The sequence below is a fragment of the Gymnoscopelus microlampas genome (genome assembly GCF_963454915.1).
Source record: "Gymnoscopelus microlampas genome assembly, contig: SCAFFOLD_157, whole genome shotgun sequence".
In the NCBI taxonomy this organism is placed as follows: domain Eukaryota; kingdom Metazoa; phylum Chordata; class Actinopteri; order Myctophiformes; family Myctophidae; genus Gymnoscopelus; species Gymnoscopelus microlampas.
Genome location: NW_028155683.1, coordinates 15,680 through 31,321, shown reverse-complemented (window position 1 = coordinate 31,321; position 15,642 = coordinate 15,680). Strand labels below are relative to the sequence as shown.

Here is a 15,642-nt window from a genome sequence, read left to right as displayed (position 1 = left end):
GTAACAATTTTCATGCATGTAGGTGAAGTCGTATTGTTGGGCTTGAAGCATGAACTTTTGTAGGGGGCGCTATTGAGCGACTAGGCCATGCCCCTTTTTGAGACGATTAAAATACGTAATTTTTCTTCACTTGATGTGTGTGCAAAGTTGCACAACTTTTTGAGTACGTTTCAGCCCTCATTTTCCAGATTCATTTGGGGGAAATATAATCATTGCACTTTCTATAGGGAAAAATAATAGTTTTACACAAGTCAGTTACCTGATTGCGCTTAAGGCAGATGTTAAAAATGCAGGGCAAAGGCTTTTTCTTGGCCACTAGGGAGTGTGCATACAAGGTTTTACACAGATCAGTGCAGTTATAGATAAAAACATGAATCGACCTGCTATAGTGCCACCATGAGGCTGACTTGACATTTTTCAAGTGGCATTTCTTCCTCTTCCTAGTGGGAATGTGTGTGCAAAATGTCACAGAAATTGCACGCTGTGTTCATGATTTGAGGCATTTTGTTCAAAACAGAGCTTGTTTCGTTGAATGACAATAGAGATACTGTGTACCGATTATTGTGATGTTTGGACAATTGGCCTCCTGGTGGCATTAACCAGGAGCCCCATGTGACTAATTCGGGACAGAATTCTGCTATAGCATACAGGGAGCGTGTGTGCACAGTTTCACTACCATCAAGTCAACGGTACCAGAGATTGGCTGTCCAAAGACAGAATGACACACACACAGACGGACAGAGTGCAAAACATAGTCTCAGCCGTGGCTTCCGGCCTGGTGGAGACAATAAAGTGTGCACTAATAATCTGGGGACCAACAAAATAATTTTGGGACCCCTCTGGGTATCTTGATAACCCTGTGCATGTAATGCGCGGATCTCCTTGAGGACTGCAGTCACAGAGATGATTCCGTGATTTTTCAAAAGGTACAGTAAAATCACTGTTTTTTGCTGGCAGCAGTGGCACACTATTACACTATTGATATGGCAGTCAAAGAGTTAAGCTACAGAGTATATATATATTGGCAATGCCTCCTTAAAAAGGGACAATGGACTGATCCCAAGACAATCACATGTGTCATGTTATGTTAAACAAACCTTGCAGTAGTGCAGTCTGGGATGGTTCCCTCAGTCCACAGCTGTGTTGGCCAAGATATCAGGTCTGGTGTACAGCCACGCCACAGCTGAAAATTTTAAGCACAAATATTGTATTTTAGACACAAATACATATCTGTCAAAGGCAGATCTACAAGCTCACACGTTATCTACAAGCTGACAAGTGAGCTTGTAGATCGGCTATTTAAAATAAGGCAACAAGCTTACAGTGAGCTTGTAGATCTGCTATTTTCCAAACATTAAATTCACAGTGAGCTTGTAGATATGTTATTTTCAAATATATATGTATAATGCCTTGTTATCTCATGGCTACAGATGTCTGCCAATTTAGGAGAGAATTGGAAAACAGCAGATCTACAAGCGCACATCGCGTTGCATTGTGAGCTTGTAGATCTGCCATTTTCAAATAGTGAGTCACATGGGGGTGCGTCTGCACACAGACAGTGCACACAGAGAGACACACAGACACACAACCCGAGCACGGTTTCATAGTAAGCTCACTTTGCACTACTGTGCAGTGCTTGGGCCCTAAAAGAGGAACACAGGTCTCCACCAGGTCAGGTAGGTTATTGTGGTACAGCAATGAAGGAGGCGCACCTCCTTCCGCTGCGTTCGCAATAACAAAAGCAAGGTCGCATTTTGTGTTATGTTATGAAAAACAATGATCAGAGCTAGTTCTGAAACATTAATTCAACCTGGTGTTTACGCTTTATCCATTTACGGCCTGTACATTGACATACAAGTGCTTCAAATCAACACATTTGAAAACCACTGCCTACTTCATCTTACTGGAGTGGCACACAATAAGAGTGAAAATAGCAGATCTACAAGCTGGCAACGTGTGTTAGTGCTCTACTTTTCCATGTCAAGGACCCCCAAAATAATACGCATCTGGCCGCAGACCCCGATTTGAAAATATGTTGTTCCAGGGCCTCCCAGAAGCACATATCGGAGTTAGAATGTTCGCAAAGGACCCCAAAAATTATATGTATTTTGCTGCAGACCCATATGTCAAAATAAGTTGTTCCAGGGACCCCCAGAAGCAAAAATGGCAGATCTACAAACTCACTTGGTGCTGCACTATGAGCTTGTATATCTGCTATTTTTGAATAGCCAAATGAATCTAAAATGACAGCGATCACGGTCTTAAAGGGTTAATACAAAATTCAGGTATGCCTAGCACTTATCAAAATATATGTAAATCAAGCCATCGATATTGGCAATGCCTCCTTAAACACTGGCCCTGGATTGACCTCAAGACAATTAGGCACACACAAGTGAGCATGTTTGTTTGTCAGGTACTTATTAAAGCATACTTTGAAATGGTAACGAATATAGTAAATAATACATTGCATCCACAACGTGAAAACACAGCAACTATACCAGTTAACTACACCACAGTACCAGTATGCAAACAGTCTTACAGTCAGTAGGGGTGCTACTGCTACTATACTCCTTCTGAGTGAACACAGTAACTGCTTTCAATACCTTAAGACCGGGGATGCATCTTTGTGTCAATTGTAGATTTGTTTGGCTATTCCAAATAGAAGTTCTACAAGCTCATAGTGAGGCACCAAGTGTGTGTGTGTGTGTGTGTGTGTGTGTGTGTGTGTGTGTGTGTGTGTGTGTGTGTGTGTGTGTGTGTGTGTGTGTACACACACGCACCTCATCTCAGTCCTAAATTATACTGTTACAGGCTAGTTGTCCATCTTAATCACAAGTTTTAACAGAATAAATATAACAAGCAAAGTAAATTAAAAGCTGAATCTGTTATATAAGCAAGGTAGTCACATACTGTACATAGAACGCTGAGAGACAGTGTAGTGCCTCATGCTTTAAAAAAAAAGTATTCAAAGGCATCTACAAATATTTCCCAAACATATAAAATATAGTGAGAAAAGCAGAAATAGCAGATCTACAAGGTCACTTGTAAAAAATAATATGCAGCGCCATGAGCTTGTATGTGCCATGTTTTTTCAAAATCGTGTGAACAGGAACAACATTTTGAGATGAAGTCCACAGCCAAATAATTTTGGGGGTCCTTGACATGGAAAAGCACCACTGATATAGCAACGTGTTTTTCAAACTATTTATAGAATATATATTCAAAGATTTGCACAATTTTTCAAAAATACCAGATCTACAAGCTCATAGCGCAGCACCGAGTGCTACGCTATGAGCTTGTAGATCTGCCATTTTGACCCCAAGACCATTTCCATAATGGCAACATTAGATGATTACAAATGTTGTGAGGTTTGTATGTTAAACAAACCTGTCTTGCAGTAGTGTCTGGAAGAGTCTGTCTGCTGTCACCAACACACAGGAACTCCACCACACCTGCAAATGAATTAGAAAAATATTTATTTCAGACAAAGTTAACCTGAAGATACATTCATTGATTTACATAGACAGTTGCTCACACCACATCGTCTACATGTGCATTAGAGTGGGCTGCACACGCATTAGAGTGGGCTACAGATGCATTAGAGTGGTCTACAGATGCATTAGTGGTCTACAGATGCATTAGAGTGGTCTACATGTGCATTAGAGTGGGCTACAGATGCATTAGACTGGTCTACAGATGCATTATAGAGTGGTCTACAGATGCACTACAGTGGGCTACAGATGCATTAGAGTGGTCTACAGATGCACTACAGTGGGCTACAGCTGCACTAAAGTGGTCTACAGATGCATTAGAGTGGTCTACATATCACAACAGTGGTCTCCAGATGCAACAGAGTGGTCTACAGATGTACTAGAGTGGTCTAGAGAGGCACTAGAGTGGTCTACAGATGCAATAGAGTGGTCTAGAGATGCAGTAGAGTGGTCTACAGATGCACGACAGTGGTCTACATGTGCACTAGAGGGGTCTACAGATGCAATAGAGTGGTCTACAGATGCACTAGAGTGGTCTACAGATGCACGACAGTGGTCTACAGGTGCACTAGAGAGGTCTACAGATGCACTAGAGTGGTCTATAGATACAGTACAGCATGCTATAGATACAGTAGGTAGTCTATAGATGTAGTACAGTGGTCTCATACTGCTGTCGATACAGTGCAGTGGTCTATAGATGCAGTACAGTGGTCAAGATGCAGTACATGATCTCATGCAGCTATAGATATGCAGTGGTCTCATATAGCAAGATGCAGTACAGTGGTGTAGATACAGTAAAGTGTTCTGTAGATGCAGTGCAGTGGTCTCATGCATGCAGCTATAGATACAGTACAGTAATCTCATGCAGCCATTACAGTAAAGTGCTATAGTAAATAATACATTGCATCCACAACGTGAAAACACAGCAACTATACCAGTTAACTACACCACAGTACCAGTATACATAGAATGCTGAGAGACAGTGTAGTGCCTCATGCTTTAAAAAAAAGTATTCAAAGGCATCTACAAATATTTGCCAAACATATAAAATATAGTGAGAGAAGCAGAAATAGCAGATCTACAAGGTCACTTGTAAAAAATAATATGCAGCGCCATGAGCTTGTATGTGCCATGTTTTTTCAAAATCGTGTGAACAGGAACAACATTTTGAGATGAAGTCCACAGCCAAATAATTTTGGGGGTCCTTGACATGGAAAAGCACCACTGATATAGCAACGTGTTTTTCAAACTATTTATAGAATATATATTCAAAGATTTGCACAATTTTTCAAAAATACCAGATCTACAAGCTCATAGCGCAGCACCGAGTGCTACGCTATGAGCTTGTAGATCTGCCATTTTGACCCCAAGACCATTTCCATAATGGCAACATTAGATGATTACAAATGTTGTGAGGTTTGTATGTTAAACAAACCTGTCTTGCAGTAGTGTCTGGAAGGGTCTGTCTGCTGTCACCAACACACAGGAACTCCACCACACCTGCAAATGAATTAGAAAAATATTTATTTCAGACAAAGTTAACCTGAAGATACATTCATTGATTTACATAGACAGTTGCTCACACCACATCGTCTACATGTGCATTAGAGTGGGCTGCACATGCATTAGAGTGGGCTACAGATGCATTAGAGTGGTCTACAGATGCATTAGTGGTCTACAGATGCATTAGAGTGGTCTACATGTGCATTAGAGTGGGCTACAGATGCATTAGACTGGTCTACAGATGCATTATAGAGTGGTCTACAGATGCACTACAGTGGGCTACAGATGCATTAGAGTGGTCTACAGATGCACTACAGTGGGCTACAGCTGCACTAAAGTGGTCTACAGATGCATTAGAGTGGTCTACATATCACAACAGTGGTCTCCAGATGCAACAGAGTGGTCTACAGATGTACTAGAGTGGGCTAGAGAGGCACTAGAATGGTCTACAGATGCAATAGAGTGGTCTAGAGATGCAGTAGAGTGGTCTACAGATGCACGACAGTGGTCTACAGGTGCACTAGAGAGGTCTACAGATGCACGACAGTGGTCTACAGATGCAATAGAGTGGTCTACAGATGCACTAGAGTGGTCTACAGATGCACGACAGTGGTCTACAGGTGCACTAGAGAGGTCTACAGATGCACTAGAGTGGTCTATAGATACAGTACAGCATGCTATAGATACAGTAGGTAGTCTATAGATGTAGTACAGTGGTCTCATACAGCTGTCGATACAGTGCAGTAGTCTATAGATGCAGTACAGTGGTCAAGATGCAGTACATGATCTCATGCAGCTATAGATATGCAGTGGTCTCATATAGCAAGAAATGCAGTACAGTGGTGTAGATACAGTACAGTGTTCTCTAGATGCAGTGCAGTGGTCTCATGCATGCAGCTATAGATACAGTACAGTGATCTCATGCAGCCATTACAGTAAAGTGCTATAGTAAATAATACATTGCATCCACAACGTGAAAACACAGCAACTATAGCAGTTAACTACACCACAGTGCCAGTATACATAGAATGCTGAGAGACAGTGTAGTGCCTCATGCTTTAAAAAAAAAAGTATTCAAAGGCATCTACAAATATTTGCCAAACATATAAAATATAGTGAGAAAAGCAGAAATATCAGATCTACAAGGTCACTTGTAAAAAATAATATGCAGCGCCATGAGCTTGTATGTGCCATGTTTTTTCAAAATCGTGTGAACAGGAACAACATTTTGAGATGAAGTCCACAGCCAAATAATTTTGGGGGTCCTTGACATGGAAAAGCACCACTGATATAGCAACGTGTTTTTCAAACTATTTATAGAATATATATTCAAAGATTTGCAAAATTTTTCAAAAATGCCAGATCTACAAGCTCATAGCGCAGCACCGAGTGCTACGCTATGAGCTTGTAGATCTGCCATTTTGACCCCAAGACCATTTCCATAATGGCAACATTAGATGATTACAAATGTTGTGAGGTTTGTATGTTAAACAAACCTGTCTTGCAGTAGTGTCTGGAAGAGTCTGTCTGCTGTCACCAACACACAGGAACTCCACCACACCTGCAAATGAATTAGAAAAATATTTATTTTAGACAAAGTTAACCTGAAGATACATTTATTGATGTACATAGACAGTTGCTCACACCACATCAGATCTAGATATACAAATGAGCTTCTACATTTGCTATATTCAGTAGTGTAAATGTGCTTTTTCCATTGAGCTCATTTATTGTAAGCACACAAGTGAGCCTTTAGATCTGCTACTTTTCAATAAAAAACGTTTCAATGTAAAAATATTGCAAAACACACGCATGCCCTCTCTCTCTCTCTCTCTCTCACACACACACACACACACACACACACACTTACGTCCTACAGGAGAACTCTTGTTAGTGGCTAGTTTTAATAATCACATGTTTTTTTTAACATAATATATAACAAACAAATGCATAGTCGACTAAAAGCTACATTTTGTGTTATATATAATGAATTGATACAGATATATGGTAGATTGTGTTGTGAGACGATGTCTCAACTGACACCGAAAACAAACGTAGTTTCGCCTACAGAACTAGCCATGAAACATGTCAGTCATGGCTTAACTTCAACCTGATGTTTGCACTTTGTCCATTTACGGCCCGTACATCTACATAAACGTTCATATTTCAAATATAAAGTGCTTATGTCATGGCCACGGATGTTACAATTATGTAGGGGCCCACAGAAGTACCAGTATGTTCTGTATTGTTCAATAAAAAGCATTTTAATCCGATCGGTGGCCAGTCTCTCACCATTTCCGCCATGCTTTCAACTGTGTGACCCTATCGGTTGGGAAGTGTATTGCACTCTGATACAATAGAACTCTATGAGAAAATGGCCACCGATCGGATTAAAAGTATTTTAATTGAACAATACGGAAAATACGGGTACTTCTGGTGGATCGTACATAACTGTAACATCCGTGGCCATCGGGCTTTGTTTGAAATGTGAACGTTTAAGTAGACGTACGGTAAAAAATGGGGAAAAGTGCAAACACCATTTGCAGTTCATCCATGACGATGCAACCAACGTTAGCTTGGAAAGTTAGCATATCAGCTAATGGACGGATTATACTATCTAATTTAACAATGATATTACTCACCTCACACAAAAGACGACGAAATGAATCTCCTCCGAAGAAAAGATGTAGATCAGTGATATTCTATAAATGTAAATGAAGTTTAATCGGATACAATTCCTCTCGTCACGAATCTCACGATGTCTCCCCAGCCGGCAAAACAATGATCAGTGAAGAAGGGGGGAAGGGGGGCGGTTTGTCTCAACATGTGCTCTACAGGGTTGCCAGGTTTTGCGAAAGAAACAAGCAACCAGGTCTATGAAGCGAGCCCTTCGCCCTTTAAAAACTAGGCTATATGAAAAAAAGCCAATCAACAAGCTCACAACTCCTTGCGATAAGAAACTGCACTTTAAGAAACAATGGAAAAAGGTCGCAACCACCAATATTGACGAGCAACTTGAGAGAAAAAGTAGCCACAATTCGCTTATAATAAGCGGACATGGCAACAACGTTAAGCGTGTGTCGTTACGTCATCCGGCCTGAAACACAGTGTTGCCACATTGTGCGAGAGAAATAAGCAACCAGGTCTATGAAAACAATCATCATGTTATACCAATATGAATAATAATAATAAGATAAACAGCCGTCTACACGGAAAGTCTGCATGATAGAACAGCGGCATAAAAATAAAAGTAAAGTAAAAGTAAAACCAAAAAAAAGAAGTTAGGCTATTTGCTAACCTCTGAAAATAATCCTTACATGAATCTTAAATAAATATTTTTACTGAAATATTTCTATGTAGTTATTTTGTTTTTTATAACCAAAAAGTAAAATAACGAAACAACAACAGCAATAATAATAATAATAAGGGTAATGATAATAATAATAATAATAATAATAATAATAATAATGATAATAATAAGAAGAAGAAGAAGAAAAAAAACACAGAAGGCAGTTAACATTCCTAATTTCTCCCAACACTGTGTCTGTAATGAAAATGTACTTAAGTAAAAGTACAGAAGTATCGGCATCAAAATATACTTAAAGTACCAGAAGTAAAAGTAGTAATTATTTTAAGTTTTCAAATGCATAAAATGTATACAAAATGTATCATTAGAAAATAGCAAATTACAACGCATCAGGCACTAGGGATAACTGGGCACCAAAACCATCTTGGCACTAGGGACAGGAGGGCACTAGCGACACATGGGCACTAGGGAAATGTGGGCACCTGGTCAACTGGGAACTGGGCACTTGGGACATGTGGGCACCAGGACAACTGGGCACCTGGACGAGTGGGCACTTGAATTAGTCTTTTTTTGTGTTTTACTTTACACAGCATGATGCTTTGTTGCTGTCTGGGCCAAGCCAAAAGGCATGGCCGAGACTATGTTTTGCACCCTGTCTGTCAGTCCGTCCGTCCGTCCGTGTGTCCTTCACCCCCTCTGTCTGTGAACAGCTAATATCCAGCATGCACTGTTAGCTTGATCGTAGCGAAACTGTGCACACACACTCCCTGGATGCCAATTCAGAACCCCAAATCACATAGGCCTGTTATAGCGCCACCAGGAGGCAGCTTTTTGCAAAACCATTTTTTATGGCAGTATCCTACAGATTTGATCCAAACATCACACAGATTGGGACACAGTATCTCTAGTCATTAAACGAAACAGGTCTTTCAGATTTTTCATATTCCATCCTGATTGGCTAGGAATGGCTTCCAAAGTGTCTGTTTTGAACAAAATGCCTCAAATCATGGACACAGCATGCAATTTCCATGTAATTTTGCACGCACATTCTAAATAGGCCGAGGAAGAAATGACACTTCAAATCTGTCTCGTGGTGGCGCTATAACAGGCCGTTTCATGTTTTTACCTATAACTGCACCGATCTGTGTAAAAAATATAATGTGTAAGGAAAACCCATAGAGGTAATATAACCCTTTAAACCCTTTAAAATAAAACCCTTTGCCGTGCGTTTTTCACATCTGCACTTTTGTCAAACAGGTCCCTCCCACAAATGTAACGGGCCAATCATATTGTCACCTCACTCCTGAGATCACTTGCTTTTCATTTTGAAGGGACTGATCCCCCAAAAATCATGTTTTTGCATCAAACGGTGACATTTTGCGCATTTGTGGTGCCCCTTATTGGTCAAAGTGAAATGCTTTTGGGGATTTGTTGAGTAAACCAACCTTGACATGTGATTCAAATCTGGGATCGATTGGACGTTTCGTTTGTGATTTTAGCCATTTTTGGTCAAACGGGCCCCTCCCGCTAACTTTGGAAGCCATTTACGGACGGACGGTACGGACTATCAAAATTCCGCTTGGATAGGTTTATCGCATGGGTCCATAGATCACGTGTACCGATTTGTGTGAGATTTGGAAAAAAATTGAAGGAAAAGGAGCAAAAAGTGTGTTTTGAAGAAAATTCAAAATGGCGGAAAATCTATCCTGACGCAAATGGGCGTAGCCTATATGGGAAGATGCGTCGTGACCCAAGGAATCCAGGGAAAAAGAAATTTTGATTTTACGACCTACGGTTCAAGAGTTATAGGCCAAAAGGTAAAGGGGGCTGTTATAGCGCCACCATGTGGCCGACTGGTGTGATTATTTTCTTAATAATTTTTCAAAAAACTATTAACCTCCCCTCCAAATCTTGTAACTGTAGCCCTTACGGTTTCCGAGAAAAAAATACTTGAATGGGAGTTTTTGCAATTCCCATTAAAGTGGATGGGGAAATTTAATGCAGAAATAAATCAATATCAAAAAATCTATCCTGACGCAAATGGGCGTGGGCTATATGGGGAGATGCGTAGTGACCCAAGGAATCCAGGTGAAAAGAAATTTTGATTTTCGGACCTACGGTTCAAGAGTTACAGGCCAAAACGTAAAGGGGGCTGTTATAGCGCCACCATGAGGCCGAATGGTGTGATATTTTTTTCAATAATTTGGGACTTAATTATGAATTATCCCTCCAAATCTGATAACTCTAGCTCTTACGGTTTCTGAGAAAAAAATACTTGAATTTGAGTTTTTTCACTTTTCCATTAAAGCGGATGGGGACATTTAATGGCACAAATAAATTAATATCAATTAAACTATTCAACCAATCTCTTAGCCCTATACACGCGCACGATTCCCGTTCAAGACGGTAATTTTGATATATGGCACAACATTAGGGTATAAAAACTGTGGGAGGAGATGCGGTTTGAAAAAAGTTAATCTATAAAGATGGAAATAAAGAAATAAATAAAGTGTATAGAGTACTATAGTCTGGTTGCCCTGTTGGGCAACCACACTAACTAGACGCGTCGCAATTCCGGGGAAATTGCAGAGTGTGGTTGCGCCGACGCGGGTCGCGGGTCGCGGCCGCCGGGACTCGAGGAATACGCCGGGAGGAATAACGTCGGAGGCTGCGCCAATTACATCGTGTCGTCACTCCTGAGATCGCTTGCGTTTCATTTTGAGAGGATTGATCCCCCCAAAAATCATGTTTTTGCATCGAACGGTTACATTTTGCGCATTTGTGGCGCCCCCTATAGGTCAAAGTGGAAATGCTTTTGGGGATTTGTTGAGTAAACCACCCTCGACATGCGATTCAAATCTGGGATCGATTGGACGTTTCGTTCGTGATTTTTGGCATTCTTTGTCAAACGGGCCCCTCCCGCTAACTTTGGAAGCCAATTACGGACGAACGGTAAGGACTATCAAAATGCCGTTTGGATACCTTTATCGCATGGGTCCATAGATCACGTGTACCGATTTTTGTGAGATTTGGAAAAAAATTGTAGGAAAAGGAGCAAAAAGTGTGTTTTGAAGAAAATTCAAAATGGCGGAAAATCTATCCTGACGCAAATGGGCGTGGCCTATTTGGGGAGATGCGTCGTGACCCAAGGAATCCAGGTGAAAAGAAATTTTGATTGTAGGACCTACGGTTCAAGAGTTACAGGCCAAAACGTCAAGGGGGCTGTTATGGCGCCACCATGAGGCCGAATGGTGTGATATTTTTTTTAATAATTTCAAAGAAAATTATGAACCTTCCCTCCAAATGTGGTAACTCTAGCTCTTACGGTTTCTGAGAAAAAAATACTTGAATTTGATTTTTTTCACTTTTCCATTAAAGCGGATGGGGGAAATTTAATGCACTAATAAATTAATATCAATTAAAGTATTTAACCAATCTCTTAGCCCTATACACGCGCACGATTCCCGATTTAGACGTTCATTTTGACATATGGCACGAGTGTGTGCTGGCAAAACTGTGGGAGGAGTTAAGGTCTGAAGTGTAACATTGATCAGGAACAATGTTAACACTAGACGCGTCGCAATTCCGGGGAAATTGCAGAGTGTGGTTGCGCCGACGCCGGTCGCGGGTCGCGGCCGCCGGGACTCGAGGAATACGTCGGGAGGAATAACGTCGGAGGCTGCGCCAATTACATTGTGTCTTCACTCCTGATATGGCTTGCGTTTCATTTTGAGAGGATCGATCCCCCCGAAAATCATGTTTTTGCATCAAACGGTTACATTTTACGCATTTGTGGCGCCCCCTATGGATCAAAGTGGAAATGCTTTTGGGGATTCGTTGAGTAAACCACCCTCGACATGTGATTCAAATCTGGGATCGATTGGACGTTTCGTTCGTGATTTGTGGCCTTTTTTGTAAAACGGGCTCCTCCCGCTAACTTTGGAAACAATTTACGGACGAACGGTAAGGACTATCATAATGCCGTTTGGATAGGTTTATCGCAGGGGTCCATATATCACGTGTACCGATTTGTGTGAGATTTGGAAAAAAATTGAAGGAAAAGGAGCAAAAAGTGTGTTTTGAAGAAAATTGAAAATGGCGGAAAATCTATCCTGACGCAAATGGGCGTGGCCTATATGGGGAGATGCGTCGTGACCCAAGGAATCCAGGGGAAAATAAATGTTGATTTTACGACCTACGGTTCAAGAGTTATAGGCTAAAAGGTAAAGTGGGCTGTTATAGCGCCACCATGTGGTTGACTGGTGTGATTATTTCCTTAATAATTTTGCAAAAAACTATTAACCTTCCCTCAAAGTGTTGTAACTGTAGCCCTTACGATTTCGAAGAAATAAATACTTGAATGTGAGTCTTTGCATTTTCCCATTATAAGTCAATGGGGATTAATGAATTGACTAATAAATTAATATCAATTGCACTATACAACCTATGTCTTAGCAAAATACAAGCGCACGATTCCCGGTGAAGCCGGTCATTTTGACATATGGCACGAGTGTGTGCTGTCAAAACTGTGGGAGGAGTTAAGGTTTGAAGTTTAACATTGATCAGGAACAATGTTAACACTAGACGCGTCGCAATTCCGGGGAAATTGCAGAGTGTGGTTGCGCCGACGCCGGTCGCGGGTCGCGGCCGCCGGGACTCGAGGAATACGCCGGGAGGAATAACGTCGGAGGCTGCGCCAATTACATTGTGTCGTCACTCCTGAGATCGCTTGCGTTTCATTTTGAGAGGATCGATCCCCCCAAATAAGGTTTTTGCATCAAACGGTTAAATTTTGAGCATTCCAGGCGCCCCCTATGGATCAAAGTAGAAATGCTTTTGGGGATTGGTTTAGTATACCACCCTCGACATGTGATTCAAATTTGGGATTGACCGGACGTTTCGTTCGTGATTTATGGCATTTTTGGTCAAACGGGCCCCTCCCGCTAACTTTGGAAGCCATTTACGGACGGACGGTACGGACTATCAAAATTCCGCTTGGATAGGTTTATCGCATGGGTCCATAGATCACGTGTACCGATTTGTGTGAGATTTGGAAAAAAAATTGAAGGAAAAGGAGCAAAAAGTGTGTTTTGAAGAAAATTCAAAATGGCGGAAAATCTATCCTGACGGAAATGGGCGTGGCCTATATGGGAAGATGCGTCGTGAGCCAAGGAATCCAGGGAAAAAGAAATTTTGATTTTACGACCTACGGTTCAAGAGTTACAGGCCAAAAGGTAAAGGGGGCTGTTATAGCGCCACCATGTGGCCGACTGGTGTGATTCTTTTCATAATAATTTCGCAAAAAACTATTAACCTCCCCTCCAAATCTTGTAACTGTAGCCCTTACGGTTTCCGAGAAAAAAATACTTGAATGGGAGTTTTTGCAATTCCCATTAAAGTGGATGGGGAAATTTAATGCAGAAATAAATCAATATCAAAAAATCTATCCTGACGCAAATGGGCGTGGCCTATATGGGGAGATGCGTAGTGACCCAAGGAATCCAGGTGAAAAGAAATTTTGATTTTAGGACCTACGGTTCAAGAGTTACGGGCCAAAACGTAAAGGGGGCTGTTATAGCGCCACCATGAGGCCGAATGGTGTGATATTTTTTTCAATAATTTCGGACAATATTATGAATTATCCCTCCAAATCTGATAACTCTAGCTCTTACGGTTTCTGAGAAAAAAATACTTCAACTTGAGTTTGGTCACTTTTCCATGAAAGTGGATGGGGACATTTAATGGCACTAATAAATTAATATCAATTAAACTATTCAACCAATCTCTTAGCCCTATACACGCGCACGATTCCCGATTTAGACGGTCATTTTGACATATGGCACAACATTAGGGTATAAAAACTGTGGGAGGAGATGCGGTTTGAAAAAAGTTTATCTATAAAGATGGAAACTGTATAGAGTACTATAGTCTGGTTGCCCTGTTGGGCAACCACACTAACTAGACGCGTCGCAATTCCGGGGAAATTGCAGAGTGTGGTTGCGCCGACGCCGGTCGCGGGTCGCGGCCGCCGGGACTCGAGGAATACGCCGGGAGGAATAACGTCGGAGGCTGCGCCAATTACATCGTGTCGTCACTCCTGAGATCGCTTGCGTTTCATTTTGAGAGGATTGATCCCCCCAAAAATCATGTTTTTGCATCGAACGGTTAAATTTTGCGCATTTGTGGCGCCCCCTATAGGTCAAAGTGGAAATGCTTATGGGGATTTGTTGAGTAAACCACCCTCGACATGCGATTCAAATCTGGGATCGATTGGACGTTTCGTTCGTGATTTTTGGCATTCTTTGTAAAACGGGCCCCTCCCGCTAACTTTGGAAGCCAATTACGGACGAACGGTAAGGACTATCAAAATGCCGTTTGGATACCTTTATTGCATGGGTCCATAGATCACGTGTACCGATTTTTGTGAGATTTGGAAAAAAATTGTAGGAAAAGGAGCAAAAAGTGTGTTTTGAAGAAAATTCAAAATGGCGGAAAATCTATCCTGACGCAAATGGGCGTGGCCTGTATGGGGAGATGCGTTGTGACCCAAGGAATCCAGGTGAAAAGAAATTTTGATTTTAGGACCTATGGTTCAAGAGTTACAGGCCAAAACGTAAAGGGGGCTGTTATAGCGCCACCATGAGGCCGAATGGTGTGATATTTTTTTAAATAATTTCGGAGAAAATTATGAACCTCCCCTCCAAATGTGGTAACTGTAGCTCTTACGGTTTCTGAGAAAAAAATACTTGAAGTTGATTTTTTTCACTTTTCCATTAAAGCGGATGGGGGAAATTTAATGCACTAATAAATGAATATCAATTAAACTATTTAACCAATCTCTTAGCCCTATACACGCGCACGATTCCCGATTTAGACGGTCATTTTGACATATGGCACGAGTGTGTGCTGGCAAAACTGTGGGAGGAGTTAAGGTCTGAAGTTTAACATTGATCAGGAACAATGTTAACACTAGACGCGTCGCAATTCCGGGGAAATTGCAAAGTGTGGTTGCGCCGACGCCGGTCGGACTATCATAATGTCGTCTGGACAGGTTTATCGCAGGGGTCCATAGATCACGTGTACCGATTTGTGTGAGATTTGGAAAAAAATTGTAGGAAAAGGAGCAAAAAGTGTGTTTTGAAGAAAATTCAAAATGGCGGAAAATCTATCCTGACGCAAATGGGCGTGGCCTATATGGGAAGATGCGTCGTGACCCAAGGAATCCAGGGAAAAAGAAATTTAGATTTTACGACCTACGGTTCAAGAGTTATAGGCCAAAAGGTAAAGGGGGCTGTTATAGCGCCACCATGTGGCCGAACGATGTGATAATTTTTCTAATAA

General features: G+C 41.4%; 1 long non-coding RNA gene across 1 annotated transcript; it reads right to left on the bottom strand.

Moving 5' to 3' along the window:
* Positions 1-1,115: 1,115 nt before the first annotated feature.
* LOC311041324 lies at positions 1,116-7,744 on the bottom strand. Its single transcript, XR_014600397.1, has 4 exons — positions 7,637-7,744; positions 6,491-6,555; positions 3,388-3,452; positions 1,116-1,183 (listed from the first exon to the last, which is right to left on the bottom strand). It is a non-coding gene; the product is annotated as an uncharacterized lncRNA (long non-coding RNA).
* Positions 7,745-15,642: the final 7,898 nt, after the last annotated feature.